The 19660-nt window shown below is 45.8% G+C and overlaps 1 protein-coding gene across 1 annotated transcript in view; it reads right to left on the bottom strand.

Annotated features, from left to right (window-relative positions):
* The window catches only part of HS3ST2 (heparan sulfate-glucosamine 3-sulfotransferase 2), a 263532-nt gene that overhangs the window by 120154 nt on the left and 123718 nt on the right, over positions 1-19660 (bottom strand). The gene's annotated exons all lie outside the window — the stretch shown is intronic.

The following is a 19660-nucleotide window of genomic DNA, read 5'->3' as shown; positions in this document are numbered from 1 at the left end:
CTCGATAGGTCCATAAAAGCCAGGTACAATGAGCAGCATTTTCCAAATATATGCTTGAAGATAATAAGATACAGACTAAGGCACCGTTCCTCAGTACCTAGCCGCTCCCGGAACCCTTATAGGCAAGTGCTCAATATAACCTGCTCTTTTGTCCAGAGTTTGCTCCTATTAAATATAACACTGCCCAAGACGTTCACAGTTGAATCTACTAATGAGATGGGTCTGTAACAGCCCGGATCTGATCGGATACCATTTTTGAAAAAGAGGTACAATTATCAAACTTGCCCAGAAATCAGGTAGGTTTGTTCAGCTTAAGCTGTAAAAGACAGGAAGGGAGCCCATGAGGTAATATTGCATCTAAACAGATCAATCAGGATTCTGCTGGGTCTGAAGCCTTGTTAGATAGACAGATAACGAGAACATACATGACTTCATGCAACTCAACCATAAGCTTGAAGGTACACTTGTTGCTTCCTGGTTGATTCCCTGTTGACACTGTGGTGGTCGGCAGAGAATACATTCTGGAGAAGTGGGCTACTCGCTGATCAGCAGATATGTGGAAACTAATACTGGACATTTGGGACTGCCCGATTTTTACCTTGTTCACAATATCCCAAAAGGTCTTGGGATTTCTGTGTTATCAATGACTCTGAACCACTCAACACTAGAAGTGAAAGGTTATTTGTCTTTTGTCAATTACTCTGAACCACCCAGCCCAAGAGGTGAGAGGTTATCTGTATTTTACCAATGCTTCTAGACCACCTAACATTAAAAGAGAAAGGTTCTGTACTCTTTATCAAAGACTCTGAACTCCCCAGCACCAAAGGTGGAAGGTACTTTGCCCATTGACAATGAATCTGAACCACCCAGCACTAGAGGTGAAAGGTTTTTTGTGCTTTTTCAATGTTTCTAGACCTCCTAACATGAAAAGAGAAAGGTTCTGTACTCTTTATCAATGATTCTGAGCTCCCTAGCACCAAAGGTGGAAGGTGCTTTGCTCTGTACCGATGGCTCTGAACCACCCAGCACTATGGTGAAAGGTTTTCTGTCCCTTACACATGCTTCTAGACCATTTAACACTAAAAGTGAAAGTTTGTGTGCTAATCTGATGTAAAAGGTCGTGAAAGGTTTGCAATCTAGTGTCCCAGGAGCAATACAGTTGTCTCCCCTGTGACAAACTACTGTGTCAGTCACTTGTAGAGGTAAAGGTTCTCAGTCACAGTACCAATACCTGAATTATCTTGTTCTAGGAGTAGTTGTCTGTATAGCATTGGCATAACTTAACAAACTATAGAAAGTAAACTATCCAGGTGCTAAACACATGTAACAAGCCAGTGATAGGAGTGTAAAGAAGTGTAACCCTATTCAAATCACATTACGTTCTTCAGCCCCAGGTGCAAGGTTCTGGAATCCATTGCTAATCCATTAACAGCATCTATTGCTTTAGGTGAAAGGTTTTTAATGGCGTGTAAAGCATGGCACTATCGTAGCACTGAAATCCTCTGTTTCCAGATCCATGAGGTATCCAGCGCCAGAGTTAAAAGACACTTTCTCTGCATGTCTCCTCCAATCCCATAACACAACCCAGTCGAGAGATGAAAGGCGTTGTGACCCCTGCCAATAGCATCAGAGGTTGCAGCCACAAAGGAAACGAGCTTGCGGTCCCTGTGCTGATCACATAGACGCGTCACGACTACGAGATGAAAGGTTCAGCGTCCCTGAGAAAGTTCACTGAGACATCAAAACTAGAAAGGTAGAGATGAAAGGCTGCTTAACCCTGCACCAGTCTTCAGAAGCAGTCCTGTGGGTGCTTCTCTGTAACATATGTGGAAAGGACATGTCAAAAACCTCAGACTCCCACCCTTTCCCGCCCCTTTCATCCAAACCCACATCAAATGAGGTCTGATCCCCAATTTTGTTGTTTGGTTAGAGGTTCCAATCTCTGGCCATATTTATTACATAATCATAACTCTCAAAAAATATTTAACTCTGCACAGCAGTCACATTTACAAGGTTGTAACAGAATTATTTTCTTCAAACACAGTCCGCTAGATATCGAGCCACCTACATCCCCAATTACTGCTTCAAAATGTTTTTGTGATCTCTTGGTTTTGCCCTTCCACCTGGTTCTCCCTACAATTCTGATCTTCCAGTTCCTCCAAGGCCTCTAACTCAGAGCAAAAAAAGGAAACCGCTTGTAAGCGAATCCTGCTTTCTTTACGTGTGCTGGATGCATGTTAACCCCTGTGCAACCCTACCTGGGGTACCCCCAACATCTGCCAGAGAGCTAGTCAGGGCAACTGGGCATTGACTTGGTTTATTGACTAGGGGTGGGCGGAACTTGTGGAGTTTCACTCCGCGGAATTCCTCAAAGTTGCAAAAAAAGTCAGTGAGACTGCGTGCTGTTCTGTGAGTGGGCAGAATCCGGCACGTCACACTGCTCGTGCTGATTTTTTAGCGCTGGGAGCTTGTTCTGTGCTGCAAAATAAGTGCAAATGGCATCATGTGGTGTGCCAGAGGGCACTGCTTCTTTCCTGCCACTAGAGTGGATTTTCTACTCGAGACACAGCTTTCTCACTGCGAACGGTCGCAACCGCCTGTAACAGACACGTTGAGAAAATCTCGCCGGGTGCGTCCTAGCACCCGAAACTTGTGCTAGGGCATGCAATTTCTCGCTGTCACTCAGCAACTTACTGTTGGTGAGCCATGTGCGTGAAAAAACTCCAACACGCAGTTGTTGGCAAAGTTTTGCCGGAACTCTGCGTTACAATGATAACACCCGGTGGGCAAAACTCAGTGAACTCCGCCGGCGGAGCAGAATTTATCACCCACCCCTGCCAGTGACACCCATCCCATCCACCAGTCGCCCCAAGAGCCACCACCCCTTAGCTAAGATTGTGCATGCCTATAAAGGTTGGTAAATATTGCATAAGTGAATGACCCACACCCCACAAAATTGCAGATTCTTTAATGATTTTCTATAATTGCCAGGTTAAGATCTACGTGAAACTAGTGTTCTCTAAGCCTTATTCCCTGTAAGATGCCAAGGGAGTATAAAGTGTCCCCGCTAACCATGAATTCCATGAATTCACCCCACCCCATTGCGACCAAAGGCATAGAACATAACATTCCATTTATGGCCTGAAACTGAAAATCATGAGAGACAGCCCAAATGACAACTTTACACCCCATGAAAACTACTTAACTAAGGGATGGCTGCGCGGGGAAGGCAAAAATCCCCTGTCCACAGCGGCTTCCTAAGAGCTGCGGGTCCTACGATGAATCGGGGTGCAATTACAGCGAGAAGCGCAGGGACCAGGGGCCGGATTAAAACCTTGCAGCACTCTTTAATTGCATTGACTGGAAGCCAGGACCACTAACGCTGTCAGCCACCACGCGATCTCCCCGTGGCGCTAGTCCCGCAAGGAAAGGTGTGGGTCTAGGCCCTACTAAGGAGTATTGTCGGCTGCCCCATCATCTAGCCCCATTCTGGCCCTGCCATACCCTTCAGAGAGTCAGCTAGCCCCATTCTGGGGAAAGTCTTGGGACATTCCCCGATCACCGGTGGAGCTTGGGTGAGTTCTCAAAGTGACAGAAAGCGCAACTGTATATTGCCACTTTCTACCCTGCAATTTGTATTTATTTTTATTTTTCCACTTTAGTTCTTCTTGTTGACACATACAGTGGCCCCTACTCCAGGTGGCAACCTGGGTGCCACTTCCAGGGATCCTTCAGTAGAGCCCTTGTTTTCTGTTAGGATCATGGGGCCCAAAAAGTGTCCCCTGGAGTAATCTGGAGGAGATACCACTGTTCCTCCTTTAGGAAATGCTACCTTTGGATTCCAGAGGTTGGTATGGCTTGGAGGTCTACAGCCCAGCACCTTAAATAGAAATATGGAAGCGCAGGTGCTCACTATTTAGAGTACCGGTTTACTCTGGGAAGTGCCGGTACTCTCCCATTAAAAGCATTGGAGCAGTGCCGAAAAGTGCAGGAACTGTCCCTTTCAAATTAAAGAAGTGCAAGTACTCAGTACCGGATAGTGCGTGCCCATTTAAAGAACTGGTACCGCTTGTGTAAGTATCCCAGGCCGAAGGTCTATGGGGCATATTATCAAGGGGGTTTATCTCTGCTTTTTTGGCTTTAACCCTTTAATTGCTGCCGACGGCCAACGGTCATCACGAGCGCTACCTCCCCAGTGCTGCGCACGACCGTTGGCCGTTGGGTCAGCATTCGTTCTCCGAACGTTCAGCACTGGGCGCTGAACGTTCGACGCTGGGAACGGGCTATTACCTAGCTGTCGCTAACACCAGTTAGCGACAGCTAGTAGGAGATAGCGACCATCTTGGGCCCCACTTTGCATGTCAGTGATATTTATCACTAATGACATGCAAAGTGGGCATGCCAAGATTTTAGCGACTGGAAACAGTCGCTAACATCGCTATCTCCTATTACCAACTTTTGGAGATATTCGCACTAAGCGCGAATATCTCCAAAAGCTAACACCTGCCCTGAGCAGTTCTTAGCCATGTTATCCAATGGGAGGTGGATAACATGGCTAAGAGCATTAGCTCGGTAATGCATGAATATCGCTGACTTTTCAGCGATATTCATGCTTTGCGGCGATTTTTATCGCATTTGCGTTAAACCTTGGTAATACCAAGGTTTATTTGCGGTAAAAATCGCAGCAGCTCAGCAGTAAATTTTTGTCTCTAACCAAGCAATAGCGATAATTATCGCTATTGCTTGGTAATATGCCCCAATAAGACTAGGCTAGCCCTTGACGCGCACCCTCTTTCCTCCACTCAAGGTGCAGTGGAAAATGTCTGTTGCACATTCTGAAAAAAAGGCTGCATGACTCTAATGATGGACGAGGGCCTGCAGGTGAGCACTGCAGACATGATTATCTGCAGCCCATGCTTCACCATCTTTACATGAAGCCTGTCTCCAGGTAATACACTGACTTTTCAGTGTGATGCCCCTCTAGAGAACTGTGTAGGATGAATCCTGTGAAGATATCCTGTCAAAGGCAGCAGGGAACATCAAATAAGGAGGTATTTTTACATTTCTGGCTTAAGAGTTACATTTGGTATCCTTTTCCGGTTCCAGGCGGATACCTCCAGTCCCAGCCTAGTCCAGACACACACTTCTCCCTTGATTAAATGAGGGTAAACAATTTGAAAGTTGGTGTAATTCTGATTGGAGCTGAGCCCATGTCCAACGTTCCTTAAAATCATATATTTTTGCCTCTGAGCCAGGCTGAGATCAGCTACATTATCAAGCTGCATGAACCTGTGGTGCATCCTCGGCTGTGAGATACCCTTCACCCTTAAGTTGTGACCATACCTGGTGAGATACACCAGAGACACTGACAACTGCTAAATATATTTGTGAGAGGACAGGGCCACCCAAATACCCACCCTCCTGCTATTGTATCACCCTCCCAGCTAGCCATGCTGAAGAGCTGTAACTTCTCATTAATTGACAACTGGAAGTAGAGGATAGTCAAACCAGAGTGCAGCTTAGGAGCACACACCTCTAGAGTCGGACTGGATGTAGCAGGCACCGGGCGTTTCCCCGGTGGGCCGCCAGGGTGGGACCGGATTTGGACCCCTTAGGGTCCGTTTTTGTTACTGGGGCCTGCAAATATTGCCCGCTGTAACACAATCGGCCCAGACTGGCCCTGGCAAACAGCTCTGCCCCCCGGCCGAGCAGTTTGCCCGGGCCAGTTTCGGGTAGTAGTACGGCCCTGGACTCTTCTGTCACAAAATATACATCTTTGGGGGGACCCTCTTATCCCCAGGATCGTCTACCTTCCACCTGGCTTGTCATGCATGGGCCATATCAACATATTACCATATGGGCCCAGGTGCTGCAAGATTGCCTATAGCAACCCTTTGATAAGGGCCTACTGGTCTATGTATACGTCCATCAACTCGTCCGTCACTGTACTACCAGATCCACAACTTGATGACTAAACAGCGAGACCGTATGCATGTAAGCTATGCTAACAAAACCTGGGGAGTTTCTGGGTTTTATTTAATTTAAAACTTTAATGTTGTCAATGACATATTCACCAAACTATTATGTTACTTTAACATTTAGTCTGTCCAGTACATTTCTACTTTTTTTACAATACAAAAACAGATCTTTTTATCACACCTAACTAAGAACTTACTTTATCCTTTGTTTTTTCAGTGAATTTCTAGGATTTGTTTAACGCAAAGTAATATTTTATTATTATACGTAAAGCCAACACTTTGCCATGCATGGCATTTGGCCGTGCGGGGTGAGTTGTTGTCTGCAGTGCCTGGCTGGCAAACCTCCCCACAGGCAGCCAACCCCACACTTCCCATGACTATGGGTGTGCACAGCAGGGGTTTGGCAACAGGACCTGGCCTACGGCTAACCCACCCAGAGACAGCCAACCAGACCCCCTCCAGGCAGCCAACCATACGCTGCGCATGGCCTTTCGGTGCGCTTGCATGGAGTTGGCCGCCGGACCTGGCTTGCAGTCGGGCCTTGCATCCAACTCCTTACAGACAGCCACCCGGAGGCAGCCAACCCCGCACCCCGCACAACCTTTGCTCATGTGTGGCGTGAGGTTAGCTGCAGGCCCTGCTTTCAACTCCCCACTTTTGACAACCCCATCTATGCATAACCTTTAGTCATTCATAGTGGGGGTTGGGCACAGGGCCTGGCCTGCCACCAGACCCTGTGGTCAAATCTCCCACAGACTGCCAACCCCACGCCATGCATAGCCTTTGGAATGTGCAACATAGAGTTGACCTTCGGGTCCAGGGACCCTATACCGTGGGGCCAAAATATATATATTTTAAGGGGTGGGAGATGCATCCCCCTCCCTGTCCCTTAATTGCCCTCGGGACCTCATTCCCCAGGGCCAGACTCAATTAAACAGGGGAGGAGCATGTGCAGCACCCCTCCCTGAGCCTTAATAGGCCCCGGGGACCAAATCCCCTGGGGCCACATACATAAAAAACAATGGGAGGAAGACCACGTATCCCCAGTTCTCAATTCTTCTTGGGCCCGGGAACCCCATCACTGGGGCCAAAATCTAAAAGGAGGGGAGGGCGTGTGGCCCACTCCCGAGCTTTTATAGGCCCCAGGGACCCTATCCCCCTGGGCTGTGCCTTATTTAGAAGGGGAGGGGAACCATGTGGCCCACCTCCCCAAGCCTTAGTAGGACATTAGAACCCCATCCTCTGGGGCCATGAGTTGTTCTTTAAAGGGTAGGAGGGTCACTCATCCCCACTCCCCAAGCCTTCCGAAGCACAGGGACCCCAATTCAATGGGGTATTTATTTTTCTTAAAAAGGGAGGGGGCCACGTGGCCCCCTCCCTCGGCTTCATTGGTCTTTGAGGACCCATCCCCCAGGTATGCATTTATTTTAAAGGGGAGGGGTCCATGAAGCTTGCACCTACAGCGTTGAACTTACAGTTTTTATCCAACAGGTCAATGGTCTTAGAATTATCCAGTAACAACCAGTGATTCAAAGCTATTTTGAAGGTCCCCCTAATCATGTCTAATTGCTCATGCAGTTCCCTGAAGAAACTGGTATTTTTCAATCATGACTGGTTCATCATTAGCTGCAAGTTCTTGTAGCTAATGGATGGAAGGTTTTAAGAGATTATATTAGCCTGGGGGGGGGGGGGGCATTATTCCCTGTGACAAGTGGGCTAAACCGATTTGTATGTCATTTAATATCAACTTATTGAGCTCTGACTCAGTTCACACACAAAAAAGCGTAGAAAAAAGTCTAAAACCCAGTGGAGGTCCAAATAATAGTAGACCCTGAGTGTGCCTGCAAAGCCTGCGTCCTTGTAGCGGTGACATGGCTTCAATCCCTTAGACTTCTGTCTTAAAATCTTCCTGCTCCATGCGTTTTTGGGACCTACATATTACTGACCAATATTGGGCTAATCGTGGTCTATTTATGGCTGCTTGACCGGCTGTGTGCACAAAGGACCATATCATGAAAGTGACGCAGTCTATTATATTTGGAAAACTTCCCTAACCGGAAGTCTCTTTTTCTCTAAATCTTTTCAATGGTTACATCTAGAGACTTGAGACATCCATCCATTTGGTGTTACCATTACCTCATTCTAAGATCTATTATTTAAGTGCTACTCTTTGTAGAGGAATAATGAATGAAATTTAAGGATTTATGCTTCACACACCATAACATTTCGTCATTGGCGAAAGTTGGAAAACTTCAATCCCTTCACCTTAATTTGTCTTGGTGAAGTTTTGAGCTCCTGGTGATGATTTCTCAATGCGCCAAGTCCTGTGGATGGAACATTCTGCAGCAGAAAGTGTGTCTAGGTCTTCATCCGTCCCGATCATAGGGTAAGAGGTAGGGGTGGGCAGAACTTGCGGAATTTGACTTTGTGGAATTCCGCAGAGTTACAAAAAAACTCAGAGAGATTCTGTGGAGTTCCGCAAATGGGCAGAAATAGGCCTATCATGCTGCTCATGCTATGATTTAGTACAGAGAGCACCTGATACACTGAAAAATCTGTGCAAACAGCACCGAATGGAGTGCCAGAGGGTGCAGCTACTTGAGTTGATTTTGCTGCCACTCGAGTAGATTTTCTACTCGAACAGTTGCGACCACCCGCGTTAGAAACATTTGGTCAGATGTCTTTCTTGGGACCAAAAATCACATGTGGGGATGCCACATTTTGCTTGCATTCGCCAACTTACCGATTTTAGTACATTCGGTCGAGAGAAAAATTGCTACGTGGCTGGAACAAGAGTACCCCGGAATCACCAAAATTCCACCAATTCCCCTGGAGGAACAAAGCCTTCAGCCCACTCATACCAAGAGATGAGGAGCAGAGCAGAGATCCAGGTGGGAATGCTTTGTGGGCGAGGGGTGGACAGCATAGGGTGCTTGGCTGAGTGGGGTATGTGATGCAGCAGAGGTGATGCACAGCTCCAGACTAGAATACCTTAGCCAGGGAAGGCAGAGACAGAGGAGTTCAGGACTTTCCCTTTGGGATTGGCACTCAAGGGCACAGGCTGTTGTTAGGTGATGTTAGGTCATCTGCTGTCCTTAGGAGCCCACAGCGGAAGGGGGAAAAAGTAGTCTACTACTGCGAAGGGTACTTAACATTTCTACTTTTTAAAAAAAAACTTTGTAAAGTTCAAAAGCTTTGCAAAGTTTTTTAAAAAGCTATGCACAGTTTCAAAATGCATTTGACAGTTTCAAAAAAGCTATGCAAAGTTTAATAAAAAGCTATGCAAAGTTCTGAGTTGGTTGGCTTTGCAACTTCCTACACTTCTATTTATAGCTCCTTTTGAAACGATTCCCCTATGTATCTATTAAAAGACATTGCACATTGATAGGTATTGCTGACAAGGTCAACTCGTCATAAGCACAGGGCAGGTAAAACCCATGACGAGTTGACCTTGTCATGAGCACTGAAGGGGTTAACATTACGTCTTTCATATCTGTCTGACTCAACCTTGACAGAACCTTCCAAGTTTTGAACCAAGATATTTCCCAGAGGAAAGGAGTCTTTAGAGGCGCAACTATGCATCTAAGACCGAACTCTCAACATTCTGGTAATCAGGTAACACAAGCAGTGGCAAGAGGTCCCTCCAACTTCAGTATCTGGAAAGATGCCAGATGCCATTGAAGAAACAAAATGTTGTGTCCTTTCTCCAATCAACTCACTTACACATTCACAAAGGCTAGGAAGAAGCCTATGTCAGTGAAGGCATATTTCAGTGACGCCTCAATGACAACTGTACATCCCTTGTCAATGGTGCACGTCTGACAGTATGGCTTTTATCCCTCTCTATATTGTTCGTCTGGCAGTTTCTTTTTTTGATCCCTGTCCATTGTGATCGGACATTTTGAAGATTTTGTAATGGTCTTGAGGCTTTTAGGCACTGTTGTGGCTCTATAACAGTCTTACAAATGTTACATCAGTCCTAACAGTCCAGAAATCCCATTAATGACTCTCCTAGCCTCTTCAATCCATTCTGAAGGAAGCCTCCAATATTCTTTCAATTTATTTTGCAGATTTATATAGCATGTATCAGACCCAAGATGGGTAGCAGTCAAAGTGCTTTAAACAGATACATAGGTGAATAGTTTCAAAAGAACAAAAGATCAAAGTAACATTCTGTATATGAGGTGCTCTGGCTGTCCTGCAATCCCGTCTTCTTTGATAGTTTTCTGTCTCCTCTGGATGGTGCCCTTCTTCAGTTTCTAATCTCACTACTGATGCTCATTGACAGTTTATCTTATCCTTAATAATATTAAAGTTTACAGTTCCTTTTGGTGTGGTGGTGTTCTGTTTCAATATTGCAGTCTCCTCTGATGGTGCTCTAATGTTGCATTCTAGCCCACTGCCAAGGACAATTACAGTTGTTAAAGGCCCTCTACTGTCAAGTACCCTCTTCACTTGATGGTCGTTGTGCGTCACGCTACTCAGTCTGAGCTTGCTGAACCTAATGGGTCTGGATATTGAGCTGCATTATTGATATATGTCCTTCACTTACTGTTCTACGATAGGATAGGAGGAATACAAGTGTTCCAAGAATCTCTGGGAGAACTGATTCACTCACACTTAGACTTCGATGGGATATTGCTGCAAAGAAATACATAAACCCTGATGAAGTCTTTTAAGAGGACGAAGCAAAATGGCCGGACTGTTTAATTGATGTTTTGAAGAATAATAAAGAGAATTGTTTAAAGACTACATATTACGGATCCCATGTTATTTTGGTCTTGGAGAAGTTTATATTGGGATCAACACCATAGAAATTATGTGTTCTCTGTGAAAGGAGGAGAAAAAAGAGAACACACTCTATAATGCAATTGTTGGACTCTTGAGTCACTTCCTTTTGGGTGTTTGTGTCTGTTCATGGCCTGATTGAGCAGTTGTTCCTGATCTGCCTTCTTGTTTGTAATGCACAGTCTTTTGACCTCCTAACCTTCAGGACACTCCTCAAGACCTGGCTCTTCGAACAGTAGCAGTGTTCCCCCCCTTGAGACCCTTACGGGTATGTAGTGCACTCTACTAATGCTATGATTGATTGATTGTCAACCGAGGGTACCTGTCCCAAGCCTAGGGCCATCCTCACACCTCTGAGATCAAGACGCTACCTAAATAAAGCATTCAGCTGAGCCACAAAGGACTGAGCAGGGGGCCATGGGCAGTGTGTTCAGGTGAGCCAGTTGTGTAGTTCCCCCTCCTGTTAGATACAGACACTTTACATCTTTTATTTGCTATTTCTCCTCCCTGGGTACTTCTGGGGAGCATTGTACACTCTCCTTTACATTATCCTTTCCAGGAGCCCCCTTAATCAGCACATCTGATTTCACAAAGCTACAGTTGAGGTGTAGCACAAACATGCCCCTCCCCCACTGTGTACTGCGGGTCCAAGGGGTGCACTCAGCCACACCTTATACTTCAGCAACGCTGTGTTTGGGGGCAACCGCTGAGCTCTCATGCAAGGTCCAGTGAGTTAAGAACCAGACGTCATCTGGTCCTGTCTCCCCAACAGGCCATGAACATGATAGAGAGGCTGGCGAGCAGAAGAGACCCCCAGGCAGAAGAAATATGTACCCTAAGTAGACAGAAGGAAGGTTGCAACCTCTCCATGGCTCCTAACCATCAGCCTGAAGTGGCAAAGGTTCCAGGGGCAGCTGAGAAAACAGAACATGTCTACTATGGCTGGAAGATTCTGAGATATGGTCCTATTTCTTTCCTTGATGCTCCAACAGTAAATGTTGTGGATCATCAGACAGGTACCCAAGCACCATTAATGCATCACCTATAGAAGTATATTCAGCGTTATAGGCTTCTCTGTGTTCTGCTGGGCCCAGTCCAACAGAAGATAGGAATTCTGACTCCGAGGAGCTTGGTTTAAATGGGTGCATTGAATAGTTTTGATTCCAAGTTTTCGGAGCTTGACATATAGATTTTGGGCTCCACACACCACACCAAAACGTGCATATTCTAGGAATAACTAGATATTTTGACCCTGGAAAATCTATAAAGACTTGACCTGCTGAATTTTACCTTGGAACAAATTATGATCATCGGTGTTAGCATCCACGCCTCAGTGTTATAAAAGGGTCCAGCTTTTTAATGTTATTGACGTTCAAGATTATTTGGTGTCACTTACACTAACCCTTGCAGTTTTATGATTCGAAATTCACAGAAGTTAGTCAGGAAATCAACGGAAGTCGTACATTTCCATCGTCTCTGACTCCCCCAAGCCCAAGTCAGTGGAATGTCTCCAGAGCAGACAGTACACTGCAGTACATATTGTGGGAAACTGCAAAAACACTTTTGACGCCACTGGAAAACATGTATTTTACCGGGAGAACCACATTTTCTTACACTATTCTTTTCCCTTCCACACCTGTAAAAACACTTAGGGCCATATGTATCAAGCCACATTGACTTCGCAAACGCCGATATTCGCAGAATTTTGGCGTTTGCGAATGCAATTTGGACTAATGGTATGCATCAAGGGAATCTGCTCAAAAAATAAGGAATCGCAAAATTTGCGATTCCTTATCTTGCGATTGCATTTAAGGAATCGCAAATTTTGCGCTTCCTTAAATGCAATGTAAGAAGCCAAAAATAATAGCAAATTGGCCTTAAGGAATCGCAAATTACCACCAACTTCTGGTGCACCCATGCAGATTTCAGGGGTGCAACAGTGTGTCCTTTGAACACCCCTGCACCCTTGAAAATATTCTCAATTTGCGATTATCAAATTGCAAATCGCAAATTTCCCCTTCATTCCTATGGGCCAGGAATGTATGGGAAATTATTCCTTAAATGTGATTAACAATTTGCTAATCGCAATTAAGGAGTTTTAAGGAATCGCTAAAAAGAAGAACATTTCTACATACATACCATTTTGCGATTTCTAAATAGCGATTCCTTAAAAATCGCTATTTAGAAATCGCAAAACGGAATGTTGATACATATGGCCCTATGTCCTGCATATTTATGCAAGTATTTCAAGAGTAGCAAGTCACCTGCAAAATGTTTGGCATTACCCACAAAATTACAAGTGTGCCACATTTTGCATGGCTGCCCTTCCCCCTAAAAAAAGTTTTCCTGCCCTTACCTTTACCTCAGGATTGTTGACAATCGATGAAACTGGATGGTTACACATAGAAGTTCCTACTATCTGCATCACAAGTGTCCATTGAACATCATTTTATGAATCTTTTTTAGGAAATGCACCTCTACAGAACGGTTTGTTGCATGTGTGAGCTCGAATAAAGTGATCACATGTGCGTTTACCAGGCCTCGGCTGCAGAGCTGCACTGAGTAAAAACAAAAAACAGTGCAGCTCCAGATTTAGCATGTGTCGCCTATTGATGACGTCATTCTGCTGCCAAATATGTGTGTTCTGCATTATGCTCAGCCTTGTGCTACAGCACAAAGGAGGCCAGCAGTGATTAATACAATCCAGTACAAACCCATCACGTAGACCACAACACAGGGGTCACATATGTAAAGATATGTACTGTAGAGTAAAACGTACATGCAATATGCAGGTGTATTAGTTTAGTGATGGACCTCTTGCCCCTTCCTTGCACCTAATTTCACTTGGTGCTAGGATTTGGTGCAAGATCAGATCCTGCCACTTTATTATAAGAGGCTTTTTGCCAAAATCTATAGTTTTTATGCTGTCCTGACCCAGACACAGCCCCTTTGCATAATTGTGTGTGTGTCAGTGTTTGCAAAGTATCTCCTCATGATTAGTTGAGTATCGCTGCAGTTTGCATCACTTTGTGCCACCTTTCATTCCTTTGCATCGCATAAGCACCATTCCAAACCTTTAATTAATTTGGCCCGTATTGCATTACACAAAATTAAACATCTCTATGCTCTGATTCTCAGGGGACAATACCTGATGGGTTTTTTTTAGAGTCAAAACCTGAGATCTTGAAGTTATTCAATCAATAAATCAATCAATAGATTTGTAGAGCACTTCTTGTCACACATGAGAGTATCCAGACACTGGGAGGGTCCAGTTGATTAGCCGAATAGCCAGGTCCTCAGGGACTGCAGACACACACTGAGGTTAGAGGCTCCTCACACACCGTGGTGGTTGGGGGTTGAGCAAGGAGGCATTAACCTGCAGACAGCCCACCTCCCACGGTGCTGCTCTGACATTCGTTTGGACCTGACGATTGCTCCTTGTAAGTCATACTTGAGACATTGCACTGGGGGTGAACGATCCCCCTCTTTTATCAACCACTCTCACATGCTTCAGATTAACTCAATTTTCCACTACACTTAGCCAAATTGGAGGCAAGCAGCTCCAGGACGGCCAACTGTGACCAGCTCAGCACCTTTAAAGATGTTATTGTATACTGAAGCATCTGTACCCCTGGTATATGAGTCCTGATGAGAGCACACTGTACAACCAGTTATTATGGCCACTTTCATTCTTCAAGTTGGCTGGTGGGGGTTCAGACAGACCGCGGTGCTGATTGGAGTCTTGCCGACTCTGTCAGTTTTGTGGACTTGCATGGCTCAGGCCTGTGTATGTTACTGATAAAAGTTTTACAGCTAGTGTCTGTGCAGCAGTTTGGAAATCTTCCAGTCATGTGCCCTGCCAATGGGGCTGACATGAGTTGTTGTGAGTCTGTCAATGGTGCTGATGCTGAATTGTGTTTTGCACATTGTGTCCATGGTGTTTATTTGAATCTTTCAGGCACTGTTCATGGTGCTGTATTGACTCTGTAAGGCCCTGTCCATGGTGCTGCTTTCATTTGTAGCTCCATTAAATGGTTTTTATTTGAAGCGTGTACGCCCTCCCCTTAATACCGATATGTTTGTGTAATTCTGTGGTGCTAGTGCTGAATTGAGATACCCCTTCAGCCTTTACAGTTGAGGCAGAAACAGGAGAATAAGAGTCCTGTTACTTGCTACATAAGGACTGTGGATGTAGACTAGTAGTTTCCAATTTACTGTGGACCTCACTACATGCTGGTACAACAGACAAATGCCATATCAGTAAAGTATGGTCTTCTCTTAATTTTTTCTTTTTTTATTATTTACTCACAATTTTCTAGCAGAGTGACTAAGCGAATGGTCCTGAGGAATGCCAAGAACCTTTCGGTCTAACAGGGCAGAAACATGTTGACCAGATCCTAATAGGGAACATCCATATCCCTATTCTCACTTAGCTGTTTTTAACCTATCCACCGGGGACGCGAATAAAGGATTAACTTTGTCAGCTAGGAGATAGGTTTAACTCACATTTTGATTTTTTGCACTCTCCCCCTCGCTTAAAACCTGCATTGAATGACATAAAACACCTCACGCTCCTCTCCTGCGGGGGGGTTGTAGTCCACACTGGGTACCTTGCGGTCCCAGTGTGCAAGAGGGAACCCAATGATGAAGCATGCCACTTCAGGGTGAGTGACGGTTCTCGTCTTAACACATATGTGCGTCTGTCCCTCTATCGTCACAGGATTGATCTGGTGAGTATTGTCTTTCACTGTATACTGTATATATGTTACCCATTCCAGGCACCATTCTCGAAGTTTTGTGATACGTGCGCTGATCGCACACTGCATTTCCGCATCGATCTTTGTTTACTTTCTTTTCAGTCATATCACATGACCCCCATTGACCAATCACCTCTTCGAAAACCGCGAGGTATTTTCGCGCGCTTTAAGATTGCGGTTCGCCACTATTTAATGAATTCTATTCTTTACCGTTCTGGCTAAACATCCTTTGTGGTGCACCACGTGATTTATATTTTTGACATTGCCTTTCGTATGAGCTTAATTTTCGTTCCCCGCCGTACCTCTCCGTAACTAGACCACGTGACCTCCCGATATTCCTATAAAACCCCTTCCCATTGGTCCTATCCTTATCGGACCTGTTCCGCGCTCGGAACATCGAGACGACTACTCGCGTTGGTTGCGGTAAGCCTCCTCACTCTGCCTACAGTCTGCCTCTGCGCTGAGCTCGCATTTCTCCCTCCTGGCCCCCAGTACTCCAACCGCCAATCTCATTTACTAGATTATTGATTTCTCATTCTGTCTTTTCTTTGCTACCAGTGCCCTATGAAGTACGTTATGTTATGTTGCGCGCTTTTGATATAATCAGCAGTGTTCATGCTTAATTATGTTGCAATGAGTTATAGGTACTTTTCTATGCTATGTTATATATGTTTGGTCATAATGACCCAATGGCTCTGTTTTTCTGAAAGTGATGGTCTTGTATGTTTTTCATTTATAGGCCCCTGATGAAGGGTTACCACTCGTTAACCCGAAATGCATTGGGCAAGCATCAAGTAATGCGAGGATGTATGTGGAACACAACATATGAATAATTAATTGAAAAAATGTTTTGCAATTGGAATGAAATAAATTCTTTATGAAGCATCCAAATAAGTTTGTTTTGGAAGTTTGATTTGAAGCCTTGGAAGAAACCTCACAGTTTCATGTAAAAACGCGCGCCTGGCAGTGATTTCTACATCACATTTTGTTTACTTAATTTAAGGCACTTCCTGGCAGAGTGCGACAAGGAAACGCGCTTAAGCTAACTGAATGTGTAAATTTTGTGAGTGCACGGAGATACTATAACCCCTTGAGTAGTGTAGAGACACCATCTGGTTACCTGTTTGGGAGTTTGGCTGAATTAAGTCTTGCAGGCCCTGTCAATGGTTCTGATTTGAGTCTTGCAGCCCCTGACCATGGAGCTGAATTCAAGCTTGCAGGCACAGTCTGTGGTGCTCATTGGAGTCTTGCAGCACTTGTCCATGGTGCTGATCTTAGGTTTGCAACCCATGTCCGTGGTGCTGGTTTGATTCTTGCACACTCTGTCCATGGTGCTGATTTCAGTCTTGTATATTCTGTTCATGGTGTGATTTGAGTTTTGCAAACCCTGCCCATAGGTGCTAATATCAATTTGTGTATTTTCTGCCTATGGTGCAGTTGCTAATTTTAGTCTTGCAGCCACTGACCATGGATGCTGATTTGAATCTTGCAGCCACTGTCTATGTTGCTGATATCAGTCTTGCTAATCCTGCCCATGGTGGTGATTTCAGTCTTCCAGACCCTGTCCGTGGATAGTGTGGAGGTTTGCAGCCCTTGTCCATGGTGTTACTCTGACAATCTTGCAAGTAGTCTGTGGTGCTGATTTCATAATGAAAGTGCTGTGCATGGATGATGCTATCCTCTCTTTAATGCTGAACTGTGCTGTACAATCGTTGCCAATGCCTCTGCTCTGGCAGTCTGGAGTCCCTCTGCATTGTACCGATTAGCTCTTATTGCTCCTTTGATAATCTTGCATCTCCTCCCTATGGTGGCCTTTTAGTTCATGCACACCCAGTCCACAGTGCTGCTTTGACCATCTTGCAGCCCCTCCCTCTCCTCCTGCCCCATGATGTAGATTTGAGGCCTGCATCCTGGTGCTTTGCCAGTTCTGCAGACCTGTCAATAGTGCTGAAATGAGCCTTGCAGTTGCTGCCTGTAACTAGCGGAGACAGTCTTGGAGCCCCTGTCATTGGTGCTGATTTCACTTGCATGGCGCCTTAAGATCCTCACGGGTGACTAGCGCGCTTTACAAACTCCAGATTGATTGTTTGATTGACAGACTGTGTCCGTAGTGCTGCTGTGGGTCTTGCATAGGTTGTGCCTGGTGCTATTTTGAGGCTGGCAGCTCCTGACCCTGGTGCAGCTCTGACAGCTTTGCCTCCCCTGTCACCGGTGCTTATTTGATCATGTTGTCTCTGCTCATGGTGCTGATTTGCATCTTGCAGACTCTGCAAGTGTCGCTGAATTACTTCTTGTGACTAGTGCCCGTGGGTCTGAGATGACTGTTCATTGTGCTGCTTTGGGCCTTGCCACCCTAAGCCATGCTGCCACATTGGCAGTCTTGCAGCCCTCGTCATTGATGCTCTTCTGCCATACTTGTGGTCCTTGCCCATGGTGCTGCATTAGCAGCCTTCCGCGTCTGTTACAAGAGCTCTTTTAGAATTCTTGTGGCCACGGCCTGTGGTGGTGCATTGGTAGTCTTGACCACTCAGTTCTTTTAGCAGTTTTGTGATCCTTGGCCGCTATTGTGAATTGTCAGCCTTGCATAGTCTGTCATTGATACTACTTTGATAGTCTTGTGGTCCTTGTGCATGCTGCTGTATTGGCAGTCTCGCAGCCTTTGTCCCTGATGCTCTTTATGCGCTTTTGTGGTGCTTGGTCATAGTGCTGTACTGGCAGTCTTGCTCCCTTTCTCTCTTTGGGCAGTCTTGCAGTCTTTATCCACTGTGCTGGCCTAGCAGACCTGTGGTCTTTTGATTTGATTTGATTTGAGTCGGATTTCTAAAGCGCGTAACTACCCGTGGGCGTCCCAGCGCTATGACTTGCTATGCTAAAATCAGAGCATGAGGATATCAAGGGAAAAGCCAAGTTTTGACTAGTCTGCGAAAGGCCAGTATGTTGCTTTCCCTCCGGATGCTGATGGGGAGGGTGTTCCACAATTTGGGGGCATTATAAGAAATGAGACGACCCCCTGTACGAGCTCTTTTGATTCTGGGGACACTGGCCAGAGAGAAGGTGTTAGATCTCAGAAGCCTGGTGCCTTTGTGTGGTTTTATGAGGGGGGTCAGGATAGGAGGGCCTTTACCGTGAAGGATCTTATGAGAAATGCATAGGGATTTGGCAATGGAGCTGCATTTGCAGTCTTACAGTCCTTGGCCATGGTGCTGCATTTGCAGTCTTACAGTCCTTGGCCATGGTGCTGCATTTGCAGTCTTACGGTCCTTGGCCATGGTGCTGCATTTGCAGTCTTACAGTCCTTGGCCTTGGCGCTTCATTGGCAGTCTTACAGTCCTTGGCCCTGGTGCTGCATTTGCAGTCTTACAGTCCTTGGCCATGGTGCTGCATTTGCAGTCTTACAGTCCTTGGCCATGGTGCTGCATTTGCAGTCTTACAGTCCTTGGCCATGGTGCTGCATTGGCAGTCTTACGGTCCTTGGCCATGGTGCTGCATTTGTAGTCTTACAGTCCTTGGCCATGGCGCTGCATTTGCAGTCTTAACCATGGCGCTGCATTTGCAGTCTTACAGTCCTTGGCCATGGTACTGCATTTGGAGTCTTTCAGTACTTGGCCATGGTACTGCATTTGCAGTCTTACAGTCCTTGGCCACGGCGCTGCATTTGCAGTCTTACGGTCCTTGGCCATGGCGCTGCATTGGCAGTCTTACAGTCCTTGGCCATGGCACTGCATTTGCAGTCTTACGGTCCTTGGCTATGGTGCTGCATTTGCAGTCTTACAGTCCTTGGCCATGGTGCTGAATTGGCAGTCTTACAGTCCTTGGCCATGGTGCTGCATTAGCAGTCTTACAGTCCTTGGCCATGGTGCTGCATTAGCAGTCTTACAGTCCTTGGCCATGGTGCTGCATTATAAGTCTTACAGTCCTTGGCCATGGTGCTGCATTGGCAGTCTTACAGTCCTTGGCTATGCTGCTGCATTGGCAGTCTTACAGTCCTTGGCCATGGTGCTGCATTTGCAGTCTTACAGTCCTTGGCCATGGTGCTGCATTGGCAGTCTTACAGTCCTTGGCCATGGTGCTGCATTGGCAGTCTTACAGTCCTTGGCCATGGTGCTGCATTTGCAGTCTTACAGTCCTTGGCCATGG

This window comes from Lissotriton vulgaris, chromosome 10, assembly GCF_964263255.1.
Source record: "Lissotriton vulgaris chromosome 10, aLisVul1.2, whole genome shotgun sequence".
NCBI lineage: Eukaryota > Metazoa > Chordata > Amphibia > Caudata > Salamandridae > Lissotriton > Lissotriton vulgaris.
The sequence above is the reverse complement of the archived record's forward strand: the minus strand, read 5'-3'. Positions and strand labels throughout refer to the sequence as shown.